The sequence below is a fragment of the Xiphophorus hellerii genome, chromosome 13 (genome assembly GCF_003331165.1).
Source record: "Xiphophorus hellerii strain 12219 chromosome 13, Xiphophorus_hellerii-4.1, whole genome shotgun sequence".
In the NCBI taxonomy this organism is placed as follows: Eukaryota; Metazoa; Chordata; class Actinopteri; order Cyprinodontiformes; family Poeciliidae; genus Xiphophorus; species Xiphophorus hellerii.
The window spans coordinates 8,479,437-8,487,340 of NC_045684.1; the positions used below are offsets into that span (position 1 = coordinate 8,479,437).

The following is a 7,904-nucleotide window of genomic DNA, read 5'->3' on the forward strand; positions in this document are numbered from 1 at the left end:
CGTCCCCTCAGAGAGGATCTTCTCTAAAACTGGACAGATCATAACTGAGAGAAGGAACAGGATCAGCCCTGCCAAGCTTAGACACCTGGTGTTTCTCAACGCCAATCTGTAAGTCTTTGAGTGATTTAACACAGTGAGTTCTTCATCTCTAGTGGTTCAAAACTTGTGTTGTTCACATGTTTTTTATCCTTCATAGTTTTATACTTTAATTTAATAGCAATGTATTTGATATTTGTATTGTGGCACCTTTTCTGTTATGAAGCTGCTTTGATACTTTTTCGTATTGTGGTGGGTGTTTGTATTTATATTTAACTGTTTAATTTATTTTAAGTTATTTTTGTGGAAGTGGTGCTATTTTGTGATAATTTAATTGGTTATAATAAAAGGTTTATTTATAAAGCATTGTTATGCGGCATTTTTACTCATCATAAGAGCTTAACAATGTCAATAATGAAACAAAATATTATACAATTAGGTTTAAGCTATTAATTAATTAATAATGTCAAAAATATATATGGAGAGCCGAAAGAACCGGCTCGCCACAGTAAGAAGAGCCATTAGAGCCGCATCTCGAAAAGGAGACGAAAATCCCATCACTGGTATTGACGTCATATTTCCATATGCAATGTGTGACCAGGGTCAAATTATAAATTTAAAACTGATGTTCGATACGATAAGGTTTAATATGACGTCATTAAAACATATAGCCGACGCCATAACGCTCCATTATTTATTTGGGTGGGGCTTTTTAATCCATCAAACGTGATAAAAATTTGACATAAGCTTACATCCTTATTTTTTCTAGATACAAAAAAATCTCCAAGTTTCTCTTTCAAACAAAATGACATTGTAACTGATTCTGTTATTTGTTTCAAATTATATTAACCGGTTTAACTCTACCTATGTAAAAGCTTAATGAAAACATGAAAAAAATACTTTTAATATTCATTATAAACTAATATTCATACATTGATTGATCTTGATTTTAGAAAGTATGGTTGATTATTATTGTCTTCAGTAATTTAGAGTTTCTTTTGTCTTAGTTGTATTTTTCTCTTTTCTGCTGCAGCTGTTGATAGGTTTATTTTAGTTCCTAACCTGCAAAGAATCAACCAGAGACACAAATTTTCTACAGAATAGGAAAACTGAAAACCGCTGTCAAACACTGTCTGGGATCAACTCTCCCAGCTCTTTGTCTGCACTTCTCTTTTATTAGAAAAAACAAGGAAGGAGGTTGGGCTTTTTCACATAGTCACACAAAGAATTTGACCAATGACCTTTTTCTACAGGGTGTTCTGGAACCTAATGTGGCCATGCCCTTAAAAGGGCATGAGGCTGACCACAACTAATCAGTTACACATGGAGCTGATAACACAGGAATGTGCAAACGCCTCTTGCCTCCAGGCAAACATCCCAAAAATTGTTAATAATGTATCACAGAATAAAAGGAGTCAAGTAAACAACACACAAAATAATAATATGAAAACATAACCTTTCAAATAAACTCACAAGTAAATGAACTTAGATAATTTTTCTAACAGCTGTCTTCTATTATTACTGTCTACACATAGATATATTATTAGTGTCTTAGAAAGTTAGTAGAACATTTGCCATTCCTGTGAAAATGTCGTGTTGGTGCTGAATGTTACTGCTGAAAATTGTAGAAACATTTGAGTTCAACTGCAGAACACTTGCTGAAATGAAATGAGTAGAAGCAGCAGGAAAAAGTTAAACAGTGCAAATCTGTCAGCTAAACTGAATAACTTAAAATTACATCCAACATCCCTCCATAAAACTTTGAATATGACATAGTAATGCTTGCAAAGATAAAATATAAGGTCATATATTGAATAATTTCAGTATTAAAGAGAGTAATAGCATTTAACCCATCTAGTGCAGTAGAAAGAAACTACAGTATTATTTAAATACCGGTAGAAAATTCAAATAGATAAAACCGTTAAAAGTCTTTTACACTCGACCACCAGCACCACACAATTAAATGAACAAGCCGGTGCTGATCGGCTCTCAATAAGCCACAGGATGGGCGGAACCAGCGGTAACTCCGAACAAAGCAGCAGCGATCATTGTGGATATACGGAAACTATAGGAAAGGTTCTGATCTGGTGGAGTGAAGAAACTGTGAAACATGTTGCGGGATGTAGGAGATACGAATCAGAAGACAATATTAACTTTGGATTTGTGGAAAACTGGAATACTAATATTGTATTTGTTTTATTTAGATAAAATGGAAGAAAAGATTTTACGTCTTTCAAAGAGAACTGGCACTGTATGAGAAATCTTTAGATGTGATGATCGTAAGATCCACAAGGTGGCGGTAATGCAATGACATGAATGAACGACAGTCATAAAATCCCAAAGAAGAAGACAAAGAAGACAAAGAAAATGGCGCATGGTCTGTTTGGTTGAATGTTCGACTGTTTCTCTAAACGAGTTTATCAACGAGCCGTTAACTGCTGCTGAAGAAACATTCACAGAGTTTAAAGAAATCATCGTCAAGTCGGAGGAAGAGATGGATGTTCATCGCAGACTGCTGGATTTCTCCCGGAGGCCCCAGATAATCTTACACCGAATAGGTAGGAACCAGCAGCGTTTGGATGCAGGTTAAGGTCTAAATGTCTGCACCTTTCTGTATGAGGATCATTTTAGTAAATGTTCTTTTCCCGTATAAATGTTTTGTTAACCGGTAAATGAACGCAGGAATCACAATTACGCTGTGAAAATGGCTCATATACACGAAGCTGAAGTTGGTTTCCGATTCGGGAAATGGCTAAAGGGTTATTCCACCTAATTTTTCACTAGCTTCCGCATCTTATTCGATTCTAGTTTAAAAACTACAACACCTGGACTCTTCAGACCTGAGCTGGATTATTCTGCTCTAACAGCAGAATATTCAGAACCATGTTAGGGATTTGTGAAACCTTTTTCTAATTAGTTAAACTTCAATAAAGGTTGATTTCACCACTTTTTGGATCTCTTTCCCTAACATTGATTTAGATCAGCGTTTCCCAATTCCGGTCCTCAGGCCTCCCTGCTCTGCATGTTTTAGATGTGCCTCTATTCCAGAGTAGCTGATTCAAATGATTGCATGACCATCAAGTGCTGCAGAAACCTGTTGATCACCCATATATTCAATCCAGGTGTGTAGCAGAAGGGAAACACCTAAAACATGCAGGGCAGGGAGGCCTGAGGACCGGAATTGGGAAACACTGATTTAGATTATTCCACACAAAGTGGGAAAGACTCTTATTTATATGAAATTCTTTCACTCTGTCTAAAGTAAAATAGCTCCTGTTTTTGTTTTGAAGGTTTCATAAAGACCATGTGAGGAAGAAGTGGGGAATGTCTTTAAGGAGAGACGGATTCACTGCACTGATGAATCTCAGCTGCTGAATCTCTCTTAATCTCCTCCTCGGCTGGAAAACATGAATAAAACCTATATAGATATTATGTATATACACATGTCCATAGGCCTGTCACGATAGCAAATTTTGCTCAGCGATTAATCGTCTCAAAAAATTATTGCGATAAATGATAATATTGTTTGAAGACCTTTTTACACAGATTTAATGGAAATGACGTAATAATGCATGTGATTTCCTGCCAAAGATAGATACACTTTATTTTCAACAGAATATTTAACACTGGAGCTGATAAACAAAATAAACAAAACAACCAAAAACAAAATGGATTCTCAGTCTCCATTAACAAAAAATGTACTTGATAAAAACTAAACAACATAAAGCCAAAGTGGAAATAAATACTGCATTCAATCAAAAGATTATGAAGTCTGTATATTATGTTGCCCTTCAGTAATAATTAGATTTAAATAGAGAAGATGGGCACATCGACTACCTGATGCAATAGTTCACACTACAGATTTTTTGCTCCTATTTTTCCCATTACAACAATCTTAAAACGCTGGTCTTTCTAAGATTGTGTGGTGTGTTACGGTAGATCGTCCTCCGATCTAAATCAGGGGTTTTCACCAACTGGGATCTTAATGCAGCCTGTTGAATGTGACAGGCAGCCAATCAGAAAGCGCGGATTCTCCTCCATGTTTTCTGAGGGGAAATTACGGAGGGGAATCCCAAACAGCTGACACGAAGCAACCCGAAGTCCAGCGGACATTGGAGATGATATGTGGAAACAACATTAATGTTTATTCAACATGCAAAGAATATAGAAATGACAAGGGGAGGAGTTGGAGCGCAATTGCTACTGCAGTTGATAAACCCGGTAACTTTTCAGCAGTTCTTCGTTAACGTGACGTAAATAGGTTCTAATGATTTTCATTCAGTCAGGACTTTACGCTGACACTAGCCACATGCATTGCAGGTAGATTGTAGTAAAGCATTGATTAATGCCTGGTTTTATAATTAGTTCACTGGACTTGTAGCCATTATTTTGTGCCCATTGTTGGACACCACATGGCAGGAACGAACCCGGTGGAACCGTTATAGCTAGGATTTCTGTCGGCTAATGTGCGGTCTGTCAGGTTTTGAAAATGGGCCGACAATCGGCTGACAGCTCTAAGATCGTGTCGTGTGCTGGGCTTTACACTGAGGAAATGAGGAAGGGAGGATCAGTGGAGAGCACCGGAGTTGAGCCTTTTTTTGTTCAGTGTCATCAACAGAAAGAGAAAAGGTCAGAAGAGACAATAATGCCGATAATTAAAATGAAGTCGGTAGTTTTAATTTATCGTACGATTAATCGATTTATCGTTTATCACGACAGGCCTACATGTCCATATAAATATGTGTAGTTTAATGCATATTATTCAGCATTTATAATTATTTAAGCATCTTTATTTCTCTCTGATTGCATTACTTTGTGTTTGTATATTTATATGAATATGTATTGATATTATTAAATAACATATTTCAAAAATTATGACTGGTTGTGTGCTTTGTAAAATAAGCATAATACAGAAATATCAACACATTCTATTCTGACTCTATTCTGTTTTCCCCACTAAGAATAGTTAAATATGCTCAACCTTATATCAGTCATTCAAAAATACTTTAAAATAATTTCCTTGTAAATGTTGCTAACCTTTTAATAAGGTTTACAGAAAAATTGGTAAATATCTGTTTAGTATTTAGCGAGTTATGATTGATAAATGCGCTGATACGTCATTGAGTCTGTTAAACATAAAGCTGAGTGGAACGGTCGACCGCTCCAAGATGGCCGCCTTAAATCTCTTCAGTAACAATAGGCAAGAGCGGTCCATGAGGCGTTTATTTATAGTCTATGGGGAAAAAGGGCACAATGACGTATAGGCGAAGGTGCATTCATGGGCCCAATATGAGTGGGAATTTACCGTTTCTTTATTTTTACGCCGTTTTCAACTAATACACCAAACGGTTACATAGATAAAATAAGTTCAATGTCCAAACAACTTGAAAATTGCTTTTATAGTTTATTTTTTTCCAGTTTGACAAGCAAATAACATAAATCAAATTTTTCATTAGTGATGTGTTGAGTAATGAAGCGGGTAAGACGGAGAACTCACCTAAACCTGAGCAGTTAAAGTTTTTATTTTTTAGTAATAAATCGTTGTCCCTGGTGACATAGCGAGTAACAAGCCAATCACAACCCTCTTTTCTTTTTGTTTCTAGTTTTCTTTTGGATCCAGCCATTGTTTCATACAACCAGATTAATCAGAATTTATGTATCAGAATCACAAACATTTTAAACTTGTTTATTCATTGTAAAGCTTCATGTTGTTTTCACGTTGCCTATTTGGGGCCTGCCCATAGCAATGCATAGGGATGCAATCTCTATGCATTGCATGGCAGGCACCTATTGTTCTACACCTCAAAATAACTGCTGCTTAGACTCAAAATAGACAGAATTTTGTCTGCCTCTCTGAGCTGCTCTTTAGAACCACAGTGATGGCAGAATGTCAGAACTACAGACATGGTGAAACAACTGCTATAAACTCATTGCATCTCTGAATAGTGATGCCCCACATGCTACTGACAGCATTCACATTGAATACACATTGAATTAGTATGGCCATTTAATATGAAGCTTACTGAAGATTTCAAAATAAAAGCCTTAATATTCTTCTAAGGTTAGTGCACTACCATCGGCAGTGAAATAATGTTAGCCTGCATTATCTTTGCTAATATCTTTGCTGCATTAGTCTTTTAGCTTAAATAAGCTATTAGCTAATTTTCTTACTTATTAGCCATGTTTAGTATACCGAATGGAGTAAGTAAAGTACAGACAACATGCTAGTGATGCCCCACATGCTACTGACAGCATTCATGCTAACATTAGCATTTTGGCTAATTTCAGCTGATACACTTACTTTATCATACTGAATGGTGCAAGTACATGTTAGTAAACATTCTGGTCATTCTCCTCATATGATTGCAGCTTTCTTTAGCATTGATACTAATTTTTAGATGGATGGAGTTCCTCAGGGCTTCATGAAGCTGCATCTCACCATCACTACTTTTCATTGTTTCCTCTCCTGCTCTGGTCAAAACCCACAGGCCCAACCCAGTGCATGCTGGTCCTATACCAGTCCCTATACTTACAGAAAATGGACCCACAGTTCTTAATGTCTAACTTACAAAAGTAAATAATAAACACAAAGCAACAAAAACTAAACAATTATTAACCTACAAATAAACTCTGTAAATAAACCCCAAAAATATAAAGTGAACTAAAATCACATTTTAACCCAAATAAAAGTAATGATAGTTCCAAATTAAGTAATATCTTGAAATAATAAAATTTACTCGTAAATATTAACAACATTGGCAACTATTATTAATTTTATAATAAATAAAAAATATTTAATATCCATTCATTTGAGAATTCTCCAATTGTCAGCTGGATTTGTCGCCTGATCTGTCTCTCTGTCTACGCTCTTAAATTTTTCGGTGTGGGTTTTTTCATTTTTTTCATTTCTGTCGTAAACGATTAACGATTTCTCCCATTTACTTCAATAAAATAACGATTGCTTTTTTAATCTGTTTTCTTGTCCAGATTGCCTGAAGTGTAACATTTATTACCAGGAGAGGAGATCCACTCTGGACCAGGAGGAGTTAGAACCTCTGCAGGTAAAACAAGAACAGCAAGAGCCTGAAGATCATCAGATAAAAGAAGAGCAGGAGGATCTAAAACACCAGCAGATAAAAGTGGAAGAGAAAGAAGTTTACTGCAGTCAGGGTGAAGAACAGATTGAATTAAAACAGGAGACTGATACCTGCATGGTGGTTCCTGTTGATGAGCAAACAGACCACACTGAATCAGAACCAAACAGGAACCAAGACATCTTCCAGGAAACTGCTGAAGCTGAGAACCAAAATCAGGAAAGAAGAAAACCTTTCTCATGTTACATCTGTAAAAAGCGTTTGACTTCAAAATCTGTTGTTGTTCACATGAGAACTCATACGGGTGAAAAGCCGTTTACATGTGTGAACTGTGGAAAAAGTTTTAGTCATAAACATGTTTTAACTAAGCACATGATGATTCATACTGGTGAAAAGTTGTTCTCATGTGGGAACTGTGGTAAAGGTTTTATTCAAAAACAGCAGTTAACTGAGCACATGATGATTCACACTGGTGAAAAGCCGTTTTCATGTGTGAACTGTGGAAAAAGTTTTATTCGAAAACAGCATTTAACTCGGCACATGATGATTCATACTGGTAAAAAGCCGTTTTCATGTGGGAACTGTGGAAAAAGTTTTATTCGAAAACAGCATTTAACTCGGCACATGATGATTCATACTGGTAAAAAGCCGTTTTCATGTGGGAACTGTGGAAAAAGTTTTAGTCAAAAACAGGATATAACTCGGCACATGATGATTCACAGTGGTGAAATTCCGTTTTCATGTGGGAACTGTGGAAAAAGTTTTAGTCGAAAA

General features: G+C 36.1%; 1 long non-coding RNA gene across 1 annotated transcript; it reads left to right on the plus strand.

Annotated features, from left to right (window-relative positions):
* The first annotated feature begins 2,542 nt into the window (after window positions 1-2,542).
* LOC116731028 (uncharacterized) lies at window positions 2,543-7,208 on the plus strand. The gene is made up of 2 exons (XR_004341483.1): window positions 2,543-2,594; window positions 7,024-7,208. It is a non-coding gene; the product is annotated as an uncharacterized LOC116731028 (long non-coding RNA).
* The last annotated feature ends 696 nt before the right edge of the window (window positions 7,209-7,904 follow it).